Raw genomic sequence first — 21,133 nt, forward strand, 5'->3', positions numbered from 1 at the left:
CACAGTATTGTGTGTAACTTTATAGTGTGAAATATTTAAAATTCTGTTGACAGTCTTAAACATTTTTACAGTTTGTAAATGCAATTCTTGGCGCCTAGAACAGTCTTACACATACGCGCTCCTATTGAGTCACTCCTGCCCTCTGCTTCAGAGAGTGCTGACTCCTAGTTAGCATAAAAGCTCTATGGGTGAGCGTGGTACCGCTCTAAACCAATGTTTAATTTCCTATTAGACATCTCCAACCAGATGCCTTGTAGGCACTAGAAACTCAAAACCTTCAAATAACTCTTGATACCTACCAAATCTGCTTATGTGTTCCTCGTCTGAGAAGTAATTCACTCAGCCAGTTGGAATCTCGTCTCCTTTCTCAAGCCTCCTCCCTGGTAATTCTAAAAGTGATGGTCATCTGTTGCTTAGTTCTCAGTGGATGGACCCTTCACCCCAAATTAAAGGCCTTTGAAAAAATAGAATGGTTTGGCAAAATCCAGATTGCAAGAAATAAGAGAATAACGGGAGGGAGGTACTGGAGCCGTTAACCAATTTTCTTGGTTTTCCAGTGGTCCCAAGTAATGTGTCTTTTTCTACTTTCAACCTGAAAGTGGTGTCAGTACCTCAGGTAATTGGGCCATGGGCCCTGATAGCAGTAGAAACAAAATAATGTCTAGACTGTTAGAACCTAATGTACAGATTTACATAATTGGTTTGGGGAGTGTTGGGAATAATTTCATCAAGAGTGTCAGTTATTGATTATTAAATCTTGATTATTAAGAACTTGTTTAAGTGCTCCCCGACATTAATGTACTGCTCTAGTGCAGCAACTCCTTTGTTCTTTCCCAGATAGTTGTGATAAGCTCTTAACTGCCCTGTTTGAATAGTTCATGTGTTCTCCGTAGTTACCAAAATCCTCCTGTCGTTCTTTTGTTGAGCACTGTGGATACAATGGAGTAAAAACAGCCTACTCTCTAGTATGGTTAGGGAAGCAGTGACCAAGTAATGCCATACAAGCTTTTTAAAAGGAATTCGATCTACTCAAGGTAACAGGAAGTATTTGAGCTGACCTACAACAGACATGGTAGTAACTGGGTAAGGGGTGTTTGGGTAGAATGGCATAGGTAAGGTTGTCAGCACATTGAGAATCTGGTTGGTATAGAGTATATCTGGAATAGTCATGGTTACGAGGAAAATTTGGAAAGGTAAGGGGGACGCCAGCCCATGCACTACAGAAAAACATGTTTTAATCTTGAGAGCAATAGGAAGTTACTGAATTTTAAGTGAATGGTAATGATCCAATGAGATGTGCATTTTGGAAAAGATCTATGGCTGCATTGTGGAAAATGACTTTTAGAGGGGTCATAGGAGATGCAAGGAGACAGGAAGGTATATGGCAGTATCCTGTGGCTATGGTAGGTAGCATTGGGGTGTTTGAGGAGATGGGGAGAAGTGGACAGATTTTTTAAGAAATTTCAGAAGATAAAATCTGGGACTTAGTGATTGATATTGGTGGTAGGGAGAAGTGTTGAGGGTGACATAATTGACTAGAAGATTGCATTTGCTGAGTTTGGTCACAATAGGAGAAGGAGGAGTAGGGGGAAAGTTCATTTTAGGCCATGCTGAATTTGAGGTCCACAGATGTCCTTCTGAGGAAGAGTCTAAGTGAAGATGTCCACTAGTCGTCTGTGCATAGGTGGTAATAAACAGTTGGGAGGGGTGAAATTGCCTGTGGGGAGGATAGTGTGAGGATTAAGTATTGCAGACACCAAATACCTCCATTCCTCCCCCTGGAGTGATCTTCCAAATAAATGATCTGGTTGTGTTGTTCAGATGTTTAAAATTATCCTTCAGGGGGCGCCTGAGTGGCACAGCGGTTAAGCATCTGCCTTCAGCTCAGGGCGTGATCCCAGCGTTATGGGATCGAGCCCCACGTCAGGCTCTTCGCTATGAGCCTGCTTCTTCCTCTCCCACTCCCCCTGCTTGTGTTCCCTCTCTCGCTGGCTGTCTCTGTCTCTGTCGAATGAATAAATAAATACTTAAAAAAATAAAAATAAAAATAAAATTATCCTTCAAAGTTAATTTAACAATGTGTGCTCAGGCCTGTGTACACTAGGCCTTTAAGGAGTTGGCAGGTTAGTTGAGACAAGCAAATTTACTTACAATTTATTGAAAGCCAGCTGCATAATGCACTATCAGAAATAGAAACACTTGTCTTTGTGAAGTTTATACTCCAGTGGAGGAAGACAGACAGTAAAGTAAAACGTATGGTACCTGGTGAATATGAGAAAAATAAAGGAGATAGGGAATGTAAGGAGGAAGGAGTGTTGCACTTGTAAATAGGGTCAGGAAAGGCTTTACCAAGAAGGGCTCAGTGCGGAGAGACCTAAAGAAGCTAATGGATACAGCTAGATACCTATGGGAGAAGCATCCAGGCAGGCAGAGAGACTAGCAAAACAAAGGCCCTGAGGCAAGGGTGCCTCTGGTATATTCAAGAAAGAATAAGGAAATCTCTGATCTGAGCTCAATGTGTGGTAGAGAGTAGAAGGAGGCAAAATTAGGTGAAGGGTATGTGTGTGTACTTGGCGGTGGGTGGGTGGGGAGGTGGAGGATGGGTGTATGAGTTCCATTAAGCCAAAATGTAGCAGCTTGAAACAGTCAGTTTACTGTTTCTGAGGTTCAAGAACCTATGAAGCAGCTTAGCTGGGTGGGTCTGATTGAGGATTTCATGAAATTGCAGTCAGGCTGTGACTTGGCTGCAGTCATGCAAAAGTTAACAAACCACTGCTTGCTTTTGTAAATAAAGTTTTGTTGGAACTGCAGTCCTGAACATTATTTTTCATCTTGTGTAAAATGGCAGAGTTGCATAGTTGCAGTAGGGACCGTAGGACCTTTCTAAGACCTAAACTTTACGGTGTGGCTCTTTAAGAAAATCTTTCCTTTGAGCTTGACTGGAGCTGAATGATCTACTTCCAAGCTCCCTCACAAGGCTGTTGGTAGAATATCGTTTCTTGCCAGGTGCATTCTGCAAGGAGCTGCTCATGACATAGCAGCTGGTTTTTCCTAGAGTGAGTGGTCCAAGCCAGGAGGAGAAAACAACCAAGATGGAGGCTCCAGTGTCTATAACCTAATCTCAGAAGTATTGTGCCATTGCTTCTCCTTTATGCTATTGAGCACACAGACCAAACTTGGATGAGTGAGAAGGGATTGCACGAGTTTAGGAGGTGGGGATCTATCCAAGGCCATCTTGGAGGCTGACTACTACAAGGGATATCAAGTAGGGAGAGCTGGCAGGCCATTTGCTTCAGCTGTTTTCCTGAGTACAATGAGGAACTACTAGTAGACTTGAGCTGAGAAGTGTAACCTGACATTTTAAATGAATGATTGTAGCGGAGTATTTTGTTAGTCTATGATAACAAGTTACAGGAATTAGAATCTCAGACTGGGCATTCTGTCAGGGACTTCACAGTTTGAAAGCTGTGAAGAATAAAATCATTATTCTGAAAGGCTGGAATATTCTCAGATTTTCTTTACCTTGCAGCATCTCTATATGAACTGAAAAGTTATTTTTAAGTTTATTGGGTTTTGTTTTTTAATTGGTATATATTCTTCCATTCAAATTCTGCTACATATATTTGTATCCATAAATAATATATAACACTGTTTTGCGTCATTTTATAATTTACAAAGTGGTCCCAAACTATATCCTTCTGAATTTATTTCATGCACTGAACACAATTGCTTATGAGATTTGTGTTGATACATACAAATCTGATCAGTTTGTTTTGATTTCTATGTGGTTTTCCATTGTATGAACATTTACATTTCCTGTGATTACCAACAGTACTTGAATTTATTTCCACTATTTTTATTTCTGTTTTTTTTCTGTTTATGCTTTTCCCTTCCTGCTCTTACTTAGGGGGAAAGGGAGTATCATGTTTTCTTTCTTCTTTTTTTTAGCGGTTAACCTGTATCTCCCATCCCCTACCTGCTGGCCCTCCACACATATAACCTCTGGCAACCACCAATCTGTTCTTCATATCTATGGTCTTGGTGAATATATATATATAAATATGAATATATATGTGTATATATGAATGTATATATATATGTATGTGTATATATGTATGAATGAATGTATATATGTATTTATTCCACATATAAGAAAGATCATATACTGTTTTGTCTTTCTGGGACTTATTTCCTTTAGGATATTGCCCTCAAGGTCCATCCTTATCAAAAATGGCAAGATTTCTTTATTATGGCTGAGTAATAATTCCATTGTGTGTGTGAATCACAATGTCTTTATCCATCAATGGGCATTTAGGTTGTTTCTGTATCTTGGCTTTTGTAAGTAATGCTGCAGTGAACATGGTGGTGCATATATCCTTTTGACTTAGTGTTTTCATTTTCTTTGGGTAAATACCCAGAAGTGGTATTGCTGGATCATATAGTATTTTTAATTTTTTGAGGACTGTCCTTACTGTTGTCCATAGTGGCTGCACCAGTTTACAGTCTTACCAATAATGCATGAGGGTTCCATTTTCTCCCTATCTTCACCAACACTTGTTATTTCTAGTCTTTCTGATAACAGTCATCTTAACAGGTATGAGGTGATATCTCATTGTGGTTTTGATTTGCATTTCCATGATGATTAATAATGTAGAGCATCTGTTCATGTCCTTGTTGGCCATTTGTATATCTTCTTCGGAAAAATGTCTATTCAGATCTTCTGCCCATTTTTTAATTGGATTTTTTTTATTGAATTGTGTGAGTTTGTTATATATTTTAGAAATTTACCTCTTATTAGATAAACGATTTGCATATATTTTCTCCCTTTCAGTATGTTGCCTTTTCTTTTGTTGTTCATTTTATCCATAGGCTTCTGTTTGTTTCTCTAAATTTCAGTGTCTAAAAAATAAGGACTCTTAAAGCGTACCTATTCTACCATTATCACACCTATACCAAATGAACAATATTTTCTTATATTATTCAATGTCCAATCAATGCTAAATTTCCTCATATACCTCAGAACTTTTAAATTGTGCAAATCAAGGTTGTAATAAGGTCCAAGAGTGGCAATGAAATGATGTCTCTAAAGCCTCCTTTAACCTAGAGATTCTGACTCTCTTTGTCTCTCTCTCCGTACCCCCTACTCCCCAATTTATTTGTTGATCAAACTGAGTCATTTGTTCTGTAGAATTTTCTGCAATCTGAATTTACATGACACACATACCCCCAGTCCTAGTGGTGTCATATAACATAATTCCTCTGTCCGCTGTGTTTCCTGTGAATTGCTAGTTAGATCTAGAAGCTTGATCAAATATTAGATTCAAGTTTGATTTTTTTTTTTTTGGCTACAATACTTAACAGCTGTCGTTGTGTACATCTGTTAAGAGTAATATAATGTTTGCTTTCCTCTTTTGTCATATTAGCACCGCTGATGACCACTGCCTACATTCATCATTTCCCTAGGGGTTGTCAAGTGGGGAAACTCTTAATTCTATCATTCTTTTTTCATTTATTGGCTGGAATATACCTAAAAGAGGTACTTTCCCTTATCAGCCCCAAGGTAAAGTTCCTTCCTATAAGGAAGATAGGATAAGTACTTACTACTTTTCCATTATGTACTAATTTTTCAAGCTAAAATATTTGATATGTTTTATCCATTGTAATTACTTTTATTGATACTCAAATGGTCCCATATTTGACCAATGGGAGCCTCTTCAATTTGGCTCCTGAGTCCTGTGACGTAACCTCATTAACGTTTTATTGCTTGGTTTCTGGTATATAAGATGTTCTAGCTCTTCCAAATTTCCTTCCCCAGATCTGGAGTCATGCATTTCTCCAAGGAGCTCTGGATCATGTTCTAGGTGCTAGGCATGTTCATTGCTACTGTGTTGTTCATTGTTTCTCAGCCTTTTCAATGGACAGAGCAAGGAAATACATGTTTGTTTTTCAAAATACTTAAGAAATTTATATTGATACTTCCAATTCAAATTTAGCACAACAGAGTTTTTTTTTACCTCATCTCTTGTATCATCCTGTTTCCTTTCTCCATGCTGAAAATTCCGGTGACACCAACACAAGTACTTACTTGCTTTACCTTACAATATGCACGTAGTAGTTCCCCAAAAGCAATACAGTATTACTACCTATAATATAATTACTTTGCAATTAAGATTGTTTTGTAGCTCTTTTTGTCCTTAAGGTATATCCCACTAGGAATGAACAAAGTCCTATGTTTGAAAGCTACTGGGAATGATTCATCTCTCTCTGGTTTTGGTACAAACTTGATATACAGGTTCATTTGTTCCATTTTACTTTGGATTTTTAAAAGTTTACTTAAAATCTTTTTGCATTTTGTAATTCTGTAAAATATTTACAAGGTTCCAAAGTCCAAAACAGAGTATGTTTACAGCAGTCTAGCACCTCGTATTAGACTCCTTCATTCCATGTCCTCCCTCCCTCTGCACATAGCCATTGACAAAGAAATTTATGGTTTATCCATCCATTTTTTAAAGGTATATACCGTTATTTAAATGATACCTTACTGTATATTACCCTTTTTCACTTAATAACATCCTGGAGTCAGTCACTTCTTTATGGATATAACATAGTTTACTCAATCAGTTCCCTACTGATGGGCATTTGAGTTCTTTCCAACCTTTTGCTATAGTTAGTGCTGCAGTGAAAGCCTCCTGCGCATGCCTTTTCTTATGTTTGCTGTTAAATCTTTGGAATGGATTCGTAGAAGTGAGATTCCTACGTCAAAAGATAAATGAATGTGTAATTTCAATATGGATTGCCAAGTTCCCCATCCCCACCCCCACTATCCTTCCTACCAGCAAAGTATGAAAATGTCCATTTTCCTGTGGACTTACCTACAGATTATAGTGTCCATTTTGAGTTTGTAATCTATCTTGATAGGTGAGATGTGGTTTTTCAGGATTTTTTAAATTTTCATTTCTCTTAGGAGTGAGAATGAGTGCCATCTCATAAGTAAAGGACCATTTGCATTTCTTTTCCTGTGGGCCGTCCGCTGATATTTGTTCGACATACATGGGATTCTTGGTCTTTTTATTCTTTATTTTTAGAAGCTCCCTCTATGGTAAGGCTGTTAAACCCTCGTCTGTGATGCATGTTGCACATTTTCTGTTCAGTTTGTCACTTGTCTTTTCCCCATATTTGTGGTGTTTGTTTTGTCTTGTTGCTTTAGAGGCATCATTTTTATGTAATTAAATCTATTAATCTTTTCCTCGTTACTTCAGGATTTTGAGGCACGGTTGGAAAAGTTTTCCCCGTTTCTAGGTTTTGGAAGACTTCATTCATGTTTTCTTCCAGTGCTTATATGGTTTCACTTTTAAAATTTAAGTCTACCTTCTATTTTGAATTTATCCTGGTTTACAGTTAGTCAAGTAAATCCAATTTGCATTTCTTTTCCCCATGTAGTTACCCACTTACACCATGACCCCTGATTAAAAAGTACTAAGGAAGTTCTAACTAGCACTGATTTTCCTACTTGTCTGGAAATCCTTGTTTGGTTATGCTGAGGTGGTTGCAATGTCTATGACAGCTTTAGTGTGCCCACTCTTCTACAAGCTGGATGATTTAAATGCCAGAAGGGCCACTTTTAAATTGTATGTTACCGTTTATAAAGGCCTTTCTCTTCTTTTTTGATCTGTCAGCAGCCCTGGGAGGCAGAGTATGATCTTCCCCACTTTGCATATGAGGAAATGAGTCTCAGATGAACTGGCTTGCCCAGGATCACAGCATGCCATCCACCTCTCAGTCCTCGCCCAGTGCTTCTCCTGGACTGGGGCTGAGGCACTTGGTCGCTGCACAAGGCCACCGTCAGGCATAGGGCAGTGGAGTAGCACTAATCTGGAGGTGGAGTCTCTGCCCTCGCTGCCTCCTGGCCCTGTAACCTTGGGTAGAGCTCTCTGCAACCTCAGTTTCCTCATCTGTATGTAAAGAAGTGGTTGCAGATAGGCCATCGTTTATCAGTTTGGTAACCTTGCCTCCTTTTGATAAACAGAAACTTCATGTTGCCCTGCCCAGTTCTGATTGCCCTCTCCATGATATGACTGATGCATAAATACGCACACCAACCAAGGTTTTTTGGGATTTCTATTCCAAAACACACCTAAGTAAGGTTCTTCTTAAATTTCCCAAATATAAACTTACAGTGTTAAATACGGTTTTTTTTTTTAAAGACATGCATGCTCCTTGAGAGTAGCATGTGCCCCCTCCCCAACTTGATGTGGTACTCTCTAAAGTGTTTCCCTGCTCTAGGTTTCTGTGATTCAAAAAACCGGACTGGGAATCAGGGATCTACTATCTCAGTTATGATTGATTGGATATGGTTTCCCCCAAGGGAGGGATCTTTTTTTTTTTTAAGATTTTATTTATTTATTTGTCAGCACAAATGGGGAGCGGCAGACAGAGCAGGCAGAGGGTGAAGCAACAGGCTCCCCCTGAGCAAGGAGCCCAATGTGGAACTCAATCCCAGGTCTCTGGGTTCATGACGTGAGCTGAAGACAGATGCTTAACTGACTGAGCCACCCAGGCATCCCAGGATCTATTAACATACCAGTGCTCTTTCCCTATGTCTCTGAGGCAGGATGGTGAATTACACAGATCCCAGGCATGCCGCAGTTGTGTGGCCATTGATATCTGCTCTGCTGGGCCCTGTGCTAAGAGCTGAGGGGTGACTTAGATAAGCTCTCTGTTCCCCAGGAGCCTGCAGTTGTAATGGGGGAAGCAAACATAGGAACAAACAACCTTAGGTAAGTGTGGTTAGTGCCATGATAGAGACATAACAAGGTGCTTTGGAAGCGCCTATACCATGAGGTGTGGGAAAGGGAATCCAGAAAAGCCTTCTGGAGGATGTGGCTGACCCTGAGCTGTCTTTAAGGAAGGATAGGAATTAATGGAACAAAGGGGTGGTGCCAATGGTTACTACTCACTGGGGGCCTTCTCTTTTAGAATCTTTATATCCTACATCTCATTTAATCTCTACAGCCATCCTGCAAGTTAGCTACACTTCCCTTTCACAAATCAGAAAAGCAAGGGCTGAGAGTGCTAAACACCCATGGTCACACGCTAATAAGTTCCAAATTGAACCCTCAGCCCAGGCCTGTTTGACTTCAAGTCTCATGCTCTGTAAATGGCTCAGTGTAAAAATGTTTCTACACTTCTCTCTGCTGGGTAATCCTTTCTCACAGTGATGCACATTCAGCTGGCTCCATTCAGCTTCTTGGGAGAACCAAGCTCCCCCCCCACCTGAGACCCACAAATTGGCTTGATAGAGGTTGTCTGGCAGACATGTTTGTTGTAATAAAATCAATCATGGGAGCTGGCCCCCTGCTTGGAAGGAACAGCAGGGAAGATTCCTTATTTCATCACCCCTATACTTTTCATTTAGGCATGAAACAAGCTTTTACAGTGGGACTTTTTCTCTCCCTTTTCAGCTGAGGCCCCACACTAAAGGTGCCAGATATGCCCACTTTCCAAAGTGAGGTGTTCACAGTCTCTGCTGAGCTTACAAAAGAGCTGCTCAGGTTCCAGTTTTGTAAGCCTTCGTTCACTACCTACTTGCAGGATATACGAGAAGTTGAAGACTCCTGGATGTTTGGCTCACCCTTGAGAAATTAAGGCCAAGGGCAGTGGCTGGAGCAGTTTACCTACAACGGCAGAGGGATGAGAGGTGTGTTTCCACAAATGCAGGGATGAACGAGTATTTCTTCTGGAACAGATGTGGTCCATAGGGAAAGACCAGGCCTGGGTCAAGTTTTTGTCCACCTGAGAGAGCTACTTGGCAGAGAGATGGGTCCTCAAATGAAAAGAATCTGTGTAGAATGGGCCACGGCTCCAGGTAGTGAGTGAAAAGTCTAGGAAAATGCATTGCCCAGGTCACAACTGTTGCAGCTAAGGATTCGAAGTGATAAATCTTGAGAAATTCAGAAATGTATCCTTCAAGAGAAAGAAAAAGCCTTAAACTTCTTGTCCAGAGAGCCACACCACCAAACAATAGCTCTTAAGTCAGAACTTTTCTGCTCCTTCCTTTTTTCTGTGTCCCCACTGCATTTCCAGCCCAACCCTGGAGGACCCAAAGCAGCTACTGAAGTTGGGGGAGGGATACACTTGGAACCCTCTGGCACACACCTATTTCTCTTTGCCCAAGCTGCAGCACAGGTGTGCTGACACTTTGACAGAATTTTTGGTTTACTTGTTTTCTTCCCTCACTAGACTGTGAATACTTCGAGGTCAACTTGATCTAAGTGTGCATTTCTGGGTAAACTCCTTAATCTGCAAATGGAGCCCAAGTCAACTAATTAACATGGCTTTTTATTCGTGAATGTGGAAGGATCAGCCAAGGATCACCCAAAATGAATAAAACAAACAACATCACAGAAAAACAAATGGGATGACCAAATTGAAACAACTGACCCAGAAATGGAAATACAAGTTTTCCTCAGCCTAAGGAAACTTGAATCCCCACACTGCAAGCAGGGGCCAGATGTCATCCAGGCAGGATGTTCATATGGAAAAGCTCGTACTTAGACACATCCTGAAGAAATTTCAGAACTCCAAAGGAGAAAGAGAAAATCCTAAAAGCCTCCAGAGGAAAACAAAACAAAGCAGTTTACCTACAAAGAAGTGATCTTGAGTGGGACGTACCCAGGGTTTCACTAAGTTTAGCAGCAGGAACATCTGGCTTTAATCTTAAACTGTATCCCTCATCAGCCACGAGAGTCCTTTGCTCTTCCTGGGCTTCATGTCACGAAGAAACTACACCAGATAATTTCTGGGGTCCTTTTCAGCTCAGATCTGCTGCCGATTCTTGTTGCTAAACTCCAGAGCTAATCTTGCCATGGGAGTTTACCTGATGACCCCCACCAAGCCACACTCCACTCCATAATTCTCCAGGAGGCACAGCTGATTGCTGTACTGCTTCATGCTTTAAAGGGGCGTGTGCATTTGCTTTCTGAACCCATGCTGATTCCTCAGTTCAGTCTTCATTCTCGAGAACAGAAACAGTAAAGTATAATACCTTGTAAATGGAAAACACACAGTAAACGTCTATTGGATTAATCTGCCGACAAACTCGTGAACATCTGTAGTGCGTCTTGCACCCCACAACATCAAAGAACTCAGAGAAGACCAGATCTCCTCCCAGAGTTTATCGGACTGTGTGAAACAGGACTCTAGTTCCATGCGAATGTCATGGGTGGTCCAACGACAACAGAACGCATGCGGGAATACTCAGTTAAGCAAAATTAAACAACATTTCCTCACTTAGGGCCTTTTCAGGTGTTTGTGAGCCTCCATGTGTAGGTTTACGAAGATGTACAGCGTTTCCTCAACATACTGCGTGATAGAACATTTTTACTTACCAACTCAAGAAGTGTGTTCTCTAGGTCTATCTAGTGGCTTCCAAAAAATGCAGTGGATAGAGAACATGTTAAATCACACCAGGAGGATTCAATCAATTAGCCATATCCAGAATGTGAGAAATTCTACAAGGTAAATGACCAGTTTCTTCCACAACAAAGAAGTAGCATTAACCAAAGGGGATGGGGCTGTTGTAGAATAAAGAGAATTAAGAGAAAAATCAACCAAATGTAAGGTGTAGACCTGTTTGGATTATGATGCAAACAAATCAAATGTAAATGGATATTTTTGAGACCGCAAAGAAAATTGAACATGAACTGGGTATTAAAAAATGTAAGCATTAAGCATTTAAAAATTTAATTATTGTTAACTTTATTGGATTTGATAGTGGTGTTAAGGTTATGTTTTCATCTGTTAAGAGTCAACCAAAATAAAAAGGTAAACTGAGGCAAGCTTCAGTTACTAGTAATAGAGTTTATTGAGGGATAGCAGAGGAACTGCAGTTTGGAAAATGTATGCTCTAGAAGGTACAGGTGAGTGTCTTCGGGGTGGACTGTATTTATGGGCAAGGAGTGCAAAGACGGGGAGTCCAGCCAGAGTCCACACAGTACATTCATTGGCTTGAGGAGGGTGAGAGTTTCTTGGTGGATGTCCATTGGTCAGGAGAGAACTGTTAGTCTTCTGTAAATCAGGCACTTACAGGAAGTCAGTGTCTCTCTTCTTAAGTGTTGTTTTCCTGAGGGTGCATGTGTTAGATTCTCTACCTCATTTCCTCTGGTTCCATTTTAGATTGCAGTTCTTTCACAAAAGATACATACTGAAATATTTACAAGTAAAATGATAAAGTGTCTGGGATTTTCTTTTAAATAAATACTGGTAGTGCTTTTTTTCTCAGTATGCGTTTTTGTTACCTGGATGCGTTAACTCTGTAAACATTTGTTGTCCTTTACATGTATGACTTGTGCATTTTCTGTATAAGTTCTACTTCAAAAATATTACAAAACATTTAATTTGTTGGATTTTTTTATTTACAAATAATACAAATAGATGGTTAAAAATTCAGTTCATACATAAAAGGGTTTACAGTGAAAAGCATGTCTTCTCCCTGACCCCTGCTGAGTGGTTTCTCCTCTCTGAGGCAACAACTATTACCAGTATTCATCTGGAGGCAGTTTTATATATGTATAAATATGTGTGCTAGCATGTCTCAGAAAAAGAAATCCGTGTCAGTATTCATAGATTTTCCAGCTTTTAATAGTTACATGGTATTTCATGGTGAGCGTCAGCACACTTTCTTTGACTCGTCACCCAGTGTGGACGTGAGATGGCTTACAGCTTTTGTGACTCCACACAGTGCTTGCACAACTGTCCTTGCTTATAGATCTTAGTATTTCTGGGTTTTGTAATGTTAACAGATGTGGCCAAACTGTTCTGCATGATGTTTGCACTATCTAACCTCCGTTCCCACCCACCAGTATCTAGCGGAGTGCTCAAGTTTACAATATACTGATGCATAAATAGTAATGTCCTCAAGAGGGAGATGTTTCCAAAATAAATTGACCTTTGATTATAACAGTCCTTATTCAAATACCTTAAACAAGGGGTCCCTGGGTGGCTCAGTCATTAAGCGTCTGCCCTCCGTTCAGGGCGTGATCCCAGCATTCTGGGATCAAGCCCCACATCAGGCTTCTCCCCTAGGAGCCTGCTTCTTCCTCTCCCACTCTCCCTGCTTGTGTTCCCTCTCTCGCTGGCTGTCTCTGTCAAATAAATAAATAAAAATCTTTAAAAAAAAATACCTTAAGGAAGACATGGTTTATTTATATATAAAATCAATACTGAAAAATGTCAACTGAAGTACTTCCAGAATAAAAGGTTTTCTCTTCTAAATGGCATGATAAATAAATATAGATTTCAGAAAAATAAAATCAGTAAGAAAACTGAATTATCCTTATTTAACGAGAAGGCTAAGGAGAACTGAAAATTTTGAGAGAGTGGCTTTTTTTACTTTGATGCCCTTTATCTCTGACCCTACCTTTAGTCCCTGGTTCCACCTCTGCTAGATCTTGCTGTTGTTTGTTTTAAAAATGCATGTGAGTTTGAGCCCCACCTTGGGTGTAGAAATTACTCTAAAAAAATAAAATCTTTAAAAAAAAAGAAAAGAAAAGAAAAATACACAAAAACCTCATGGGGCACGCTCTTTCTTGTTGACAGTGAAGTCTGTGTTTAGGTTCAGGCTCAGTTTTTAAGGGATGAGCCCAGCCAGCAGCTAAGAAGGAACTTCCGGTATAGGGTTAGTTTGTGGTCATCTGGGAAAAACAGTGGAACAAAGGCAACTGGTCCTTGGGGAGAAGTAAATGGCAGTATAGGGGAAACTTTGTAACCTTTAGTGGCTCATGGGCTCCTTTAATGATGATCTAAATCTCTCTCCAGAGATTTTGCACACAATTTTTAAGGGAGAAAAAAATTTTCTTTCTTCCCTTGTAGGTTCTTTAGCTAATCTAATACTTAAATTGACATAGGACAGGTTAACAGGAGAAAAACAAATTTAATTCTGCATATACAGGAGCCCCATAAAAATATGAAACTGAAAGAAGTGACCAAAGCAGGAAGCTCGTAAGCCTTTTAGACAAGGAAACAATGAATTTGTAAAGAATTGACAAGGCAAAGGGGTTTGGGCTTAGGGTAGTAAATTAATAAAGAAGTAGCAGGGTTTGTGCTACTCCTCAGCCCTAAATTCTGTCTCTGGTGGTAATGATCCCTTCTACCCGCCTGGTACAACGAAGGTGACTTTCACATGGGGAATTTATTTCCTATTTTCAGGGGGACAGTGGAGGTTCTGATTATTCTTACACTGACTGTTTCCCAGGTAATTTTAATTTAAGATAATCTATGTGCCAAAGTGGCATATTTTGGAGTGGCATATTCTGCTCCCCTTCAAATTCTGAAGGCTTTAAAGGCCCCTCAAACTCTTGGCCTAGAAGCCTCACAGAAGAATGTATATATATGATGAAATAGACTATGAGATATAAATATACTTATGTTTTTATATTTCAGAGTCCAAATCTAAGGAAAAGAGCAGATCTTGCAAAAGCTATGACTACTTTACTTTTGGGTCCTTTCTGGCTTCAAAAACAAAAAAAAAAGCGAGAGGCACAGAAAAGCATCTGCTGTGTATGTGCGTGCGTGTGTGTGTGTGTCTATGTGCATGTGTCTACACACGCTTTATAGTCTTACAAACACTCAGGGAAATGTTTCTAGCTTCGTGAAGGGCTGTAATTTGAGTATTTTTCCATTAGATGGAGCCATATCTTTGTTACAGGAGAATTTCATGAATTTTATAAAAAGAATGTTTTATAGATGAAGAGTTTTAAAGTGGAGCAGGAAAGAGATGCAAATTAAAATTGTTTTTGGAGTAGCCATGTTATTTCTAACTTTTAAAATAACTTGAGCTATGGATGCGTTTGCACAGGTCTTTGTTTTTTACATGCTATTGATATTGAGCATATTTTAAAAACTTTGCTTTTTGTGACCCCCTTCAAAAAGGCCCAAACCAAACTTGGCTCCTAGAAGGATAGCTGTTAATAGTGTTTCAATTAGGATATTTCTAGATACAGGTCCTCAGTCACTGTGTGTGTGATTCTGAAATCCAAAAACCAGATTTTGCAAATAAAAAAACCAAGAAATTCAGCTAAATTTGAATTCTGTCTAAAACACTGAATAACATTTCTAGTGTAAGGATGTTCAATGAAATATTTGGAACTGTAATATACAAAAAGTCATTTGTTGTTTATCTGAAATTCAAATTTAATTGGGCCTTCTGTATTTTGTTGTGCAACCCATTCTGAAAACCAGAGTTTTGTAACTTATTTGTTGGTAAAATACAGCCTATACTGATGTGAGGCTATTTATGGTCTTTTCCTCACTCAGTGTGAATGCTTGTATGATTCACTGCAGAAATATTAACATGTTTGACTACGGATCCTGCTCCAGCTCCACTGGAAGTGTTGCAGGATATATGGTATTTGTGCCATGTTATCTTTTCAAACTTAGAAAAGTACTGAACTCCAAAATACAGTGGTCTCCAAGGCTTTTAGAAAATATATTATGAATCTATGGTAATGTTTTTTTTAGTAAATAAGAAAAATAACTATGCAAGAGGTTATTTTTGAAGGTTCTATAAGAAATTTTAAAAATCCAAAATTAGTTCATTATAGGTAATATGACTAGAAGAAAACCTTTTTTTTTTTTTTAAAGATTTTATTTATTTATTCGACAGAGAGAGAGACAGCCAGTGAGAAAGGGAACACAAGCAGGGGGGAGTGGGAGAGGAAGAAGCAGGCTCACAGCAGAGGAGCCTGACGTGGGGCTCGATCCCATAACGTCGGGATCACGCCCTGAGCCGAAGGCAGACGCTTAACCGCTGTGCCACCCAGGCGCCCCTAGAAGAAAACCTTTTAATTTCCTTTTGAAAAGTATGTCTCGGTCTTCTGATGTCTTTAAGAAAGTCAGAAAAAGAACGTAGAGGACAGTGCACCTGCAACTCAAACTGCAGGGACAGTGGAGAAATCATTGAGTCCTCTCCGGACAAAACAAAATCACCTTAGCCTCTGGAAGAGGTGGTCATCTTTCCTTCAAACAAAACAAACCCTTTGGAAGGAGACTGCCTAACTTCCTTGGCATTATGTTCCAGAATGCTGTGATTTTGCTGCTTAGGAAATGCTTTCTAATCTGTCTCAAATTTGTCTGCTTTCAGTAGATATTTAATAGAATACCTATTGATTTTCTTCTCAGATTTCTATTTCCAGCTTAAATAATCTCAGTTCCCTTTAAATTCTTCCATTATAACCATTTACCAAACTTTATTATTATGACTAAACAATTAACCGAATCTTGTATAGATACAAGATCACACACACACACACACACACACGAATTATGCTCCAGAGTAGTGTCCGTGTTCATGATGTATTTACTAGGTCTTTTCCTGCTAGGTGTTTTTTACCACATCAGTTTCTTCTACTAACTAAAAATATGTTTTTGCTCAATTAATTACCTAGTGTTCCCTTTTTCTTTTACATATATGTATATACCGCATGCATCTTAAAAATACTGGAGGTTAAGAATGTGTGGCTTAGTGTTCCTGAATCCACATTTCTGCAGGAGGCCACAGCCGGACTTGCACCAGAACCCTGTTTCACAACCAGTATGACAAGGACGTCACTGTTCAGAGCCTTCAGGGCAGGATTCGTCAAATTGAGTATGCAATGGAAACTGTCAAACAAGATTCAGCCACAGTTGGCCTGCAATCAAAAACCCGTGCAGTGTTAGTTGCACTGAAGAGAGCACAGTCAGAGCGTGCAGCTCATCAGAAAAAAAAATTCTCCACCTTGACAACAATATTGGTACCTCAATTACAGGACTTACTGCCAATGCTAGACTGTTATGTAATGTTATGCGCCAGGAGTGTTTGGATTCCAGAGTTGTATTTGACAGACCTCTTCCTGTGTCTCGTCTTGTGTCTCTAATTGGAAGCAAGACCTAGATACCAACACGACGATATGGCTGGAGACCATATGGTGTTGGACTGCTTATTGCTGGTTATGATGATATGGGCTCCCACATTTCCCAAACCTGTGCATCTGTCAACTATTCCGACTGTAGAGCATGTCCATTGGAGCCCATTCTCGATCAGCTCATAGTTGCTTGGAGAGACATATGTCTGGGTTTATGGAGTGCAATCTGAATGTAAACGTGGTTTGCGTGCCTTACAAGAGACACTTCCTACAGAACAGGACCTAACTACAAAGAATGTTTCCACTGAAATTGTTGGTGAAGACCTGGAGATTACGATTTATGATGATGAGGACATATCTCCATTCCTGGAAGGTCTTGAAGAAAGACCACAGAGAAGGACACAGCCTGCTCAACCTGCTGATGAGCCTGCAGGAAAGGCTGATGAACCAATCGAACATTAAGTCATAAATCAGTCTATACGTGTTTTATCAAACCTGTAAGAATGCAGGAGCATGTACTGATGACAATAATCTATACTTTGAACCAAAAGATGCAGGGTAGTCTTATGGTATGTTTTAGAAATCAGTCCAGATGTGTTTTTCCCAAGCAGCTTGCCCGAAACCATATAATGGTGTGTATTTTTCTTTGAGAGGATCTATATAATCATTTTCTAGAAAGTATAGTTATCTGTACCCATGTTTTTATATGAAGAACATAGTGTCTTTGTGGTTTTAAAGACAACTGTGAAATAAAATTGTTTCACCTGCCTGTAGGGGTAGAAAAAAGAATGTGTTGCTTAGTGTTACTCTGCGTAAATGCTTGATGCCTAAAAATGATTTTTTCTTTTTATGTGACTCAGGTAGGGAGAACACTTCAAAGTTGGATTTGATCTTGAGATCATTCCCCTTCGTTATTAAAACAAAGAGACAAAGAAAAACATAATTCTGTGGCGGGTTTTCCCTGTCTTGCTTTATAAAAGTCATCCCTGGATCTGTCCTGTCTGGATTTTGATGTGGGTATTTCACACTCATTGATGCGAGGGTTATATAGACATCTTTTGATTGTACAAGGAAATAGACATTGTATAGTAGTTTAGAATGAAGCTCTGGAGAGAGCCTGGCTTTGTCCCCGGGGCCTCCCTCAGTGTAAACTGAGGGTGAGGAGACCCATTACGAGGGCTTGTTGTAAGCACTTAGTGTGAACGTAACAGTAGAAAATAAAATCGTTATTCATAATTCCCCTTCACTTGATAAGGAAGGCTTCTCATTTGCTGGCGACTGGTATACAAGTAGGCAGGTCAGGTTGCAGGTGAGACACTGGAGGAAGGAAAGGCAGCAGCGGGGTCAGGTGCTCTCTAGGGGATGAAGGCTGAAAACCACTGGAGGGGCCAGGGAGAGTCAGCTCTGATTGGGATGTTTGCAGCAGTGTGCTGAAAACATGTAATGGAAGACCTCTTTACTGTTTCTCCTTTGAGATCTTTAGTAGAGTGTATTTAAAGAAAAAAAAAAAAGTCTCCAAATGCTGGGAATGACTATGTTTCTTGTGTAAAACAGGGCAGGGGCCTAAGTCCTAACTGGTGTGGGGAGAAGACAGAGTCAGCCTGTGATGAGTGACATCCTATATCTTCATGATAAAGGAAAACACTTAGGGCACTGCCTGGCAGGTCCTGGGGTCTAAAAACCCTTCTGCACCCATTGTCTGGGAGAGAAGAAGGTGTTTTGTAACAGGGAACAACAGCGGACACTTATGACATTCGAACAGAGTTGTATCTGCAAAGGTCTGTGCTACGGCAATTAGAGACGAAGTAGCTGGCCATTAGCAGTCTAATAATTAAAGAAGACATTGTTTCTTAAAGTCTGAGACTTGAACAATTGGACACAGAAAGACTATGAATTGACACATAACATAACGAAATGTTTGAGTGAGGACTCAGTGTAGCATGTGATCTGGTTCCACGAGGGCACAGAGAGGTAGCAGCGGATGACACTGAACTAGGCTATGAGAATCCAAGAATCTAGACGGGACCGAGGCTTCCCAAAGTAATTTCTCCAATCACTTCTGATTCAGTTTCTTCTGAGTTGAGAACAGTTTGGGGGTAATACAGTTTTATTTATACACTATTTATATAATACTCTTTCTGTTTTGGCCTTCATTTAAATGTTTATTAACTTTATCACAAGTCATTTTTACTGTGAGATTGGTTCTTCTTAATTAAATTTTTTATAAAATCCTTAGAAAATACACTTAGGTACCTACCCTAGATAGATACAAGATTCCATTCATGGCCATGTTTCTGAGTCCTGGAAGGTAGAGTAGGTAAGTAGCTATCCTTAAGAAAATCTGTCTCAGTAAAACTCATTTCTTCATCGTGGTGCCATGTGCTTCTGAACTGCACTTGGTGTGTGTGTTTGGCAACTCAGGATTTGTTTGCAGTATCCTTTCCTCAATTTCCCCCAAAGTAATAAGCATTCTAAAAACAATACAATATAGGAAAGCATAAAGAAAAAAGTGAAAATCATACTGACTCTCACCACTCAGAAATAAAAACTGTATGGCCCACCACGTTTAACTTCGAGTTTTGGAAATTAGGGTGTTGAGCTCCACAAAGAACCACTCTGGAAATCACAGATTGGACCTTAGCCAAGATTGAAGTATGTATGTCCTTTAAAAATTCTTGAAATTCACAGGAGAAATCTTCAGGTTTTTTCAATTGTTCCTTAAATATCCTAGGCTCTAAGTATGTGGAACTGCAGAAATGAACATTTGATGTATTAAAATCGTCTCTAGCCAATTACTTCTTTGCTTAATTTGTTTAACGACCAAACTAGAAATATATTAATTGCTCGAGGTGTTCTAGCATAGCTGATACGTGTGTGTGAAGGAGCAACAAGGAAAGCATCCATTCTCTCCCTTATTATCATAGAAAAAGGGGACTTCTTTCCTCCTGTTACTATTGTATACCTTTTATTGCAAGTGCATCATATATTATCATGTCTTAACCTCTTTACTTGTTGTCTGTGCTGCCTTTCTGATTTTACCTAAAGGAATGCGATGGAAATAAATGAAAAATAATTTTGAATATTCAGGACTTGGTATCTTAATTATTATTACTATCTCTCTCATGCCGTAATAGTTTAAAAATTATTAAATTCTACAGGCAAGGTCAAAAACACAGCCTGCTAGGGCATCTGTATACATGTCTCCTTTAGGGTGTTTGGCATAATATTTTGGTAATATAGGAGGACTCTCCTAGAAAGATGAAGTTCAGTGAGCAAGGTTTTCTGGGGCTGTGTTTAACCCCCTCTAGTGGAGAGAAGAAGTGTAGGGGAAAATCTCCAAATATTTTGATTAGCCTGCGAAATTTATCTAATTAGATGATTCTCTCTGAGCACATTAGACTTGCTAATTAGTCTTCACTTAGTTAAGCAAGAGAAAGCTGGCCACTATTAAAAAAAAAAAAAACACCTCTCATTCCCTACACACATAAACTAAATCGTCTTTATAGAGATATTTAGAAATTAACTGAAATGTCATTAGCATATTTCATTTCTTAGTCAAACCAAACAGGAAGATCCCCGATTTAGAAAGCACAGCTACCTCATCTTTAGAAAATTTAAAAAAAAAAATCTATCTTTGGCCAGATTTCTCCTCAAATCACTATTTTAGGACAAAATCTTACCATTTCTAGTAATAATCATTCACCAAAGAGGGAAAAAAATGTCTGTGATCCTTGCTACTGCTGTGTTTAAGAAGAAAAATGCGTCTTATTAAAGCTTCTTCAGCTGGCATTTGTCATGAATCGATGGACATCTGTTCAGCTTGGGCAGTGTGCAGCTCAAACCATGTTCGTTCTCTTAGCATTCTGAGGGGGCTCTGTGCATTCGCTGGATGCCAAAGATAACATCTAGATCAGCAATTTCTCATAAATCATTGGAACATGGAACGTGAAACAAGAAGAAGAAATCAGGAATTCAATAATAAATATGGCAAGGTGCACAAACAAGAGAATTGAAACCAGATGAAAAGGAGTCTTTCAGTACAGAAGGTCAAGGAACGCTTTTCCCCTGCTCCCTCAAAGCCTTAGAATAATCCCTCTGATTGTGCTTTCCATCCAGCCATCAGCTTACTGCTCTGAGTTGGTTTTGGAATATTTATGTGGCGGATTTAAGGCTTTAACGTACAACTGAAAAATTAGCGTAGTTTATTTTAGTTTGCTCAAGGCCCCAGGCCATTA

The 21,133-nt window shown here is 39.5% G+C and overlaps 1 pseudogene; it reads left to right on the forward strand.

The window, feature by feature from the left end:
- The first annotated feature begins 16,538 nt into the window (after positions 1–16,538).
- On the forward strand, positions 16,539–19,945 carry LOC117795118 (annotated as a pseudogene).
- The last annotated feature ends 1,188 nt before the right edge of the window (positions 19,946–21,133 follow it).

The sequence above is a fragment of the Ailuropoda melanoleuca genome, chromosome 1, assembly GCF_002007445.2.
Source record: "Ailuropoda melanoleuca isolate Jingjing chromosome 1, ASM200744v2, whole genome shotgun sequence".
NCBI classification, from domain to species: domain Eukaryota; kingdom Metazoa; phylum Chordata; class Mammalia; order Carnivora; family Ursidae; genus Ailuropoda; species Ailuropoda melanoleuca.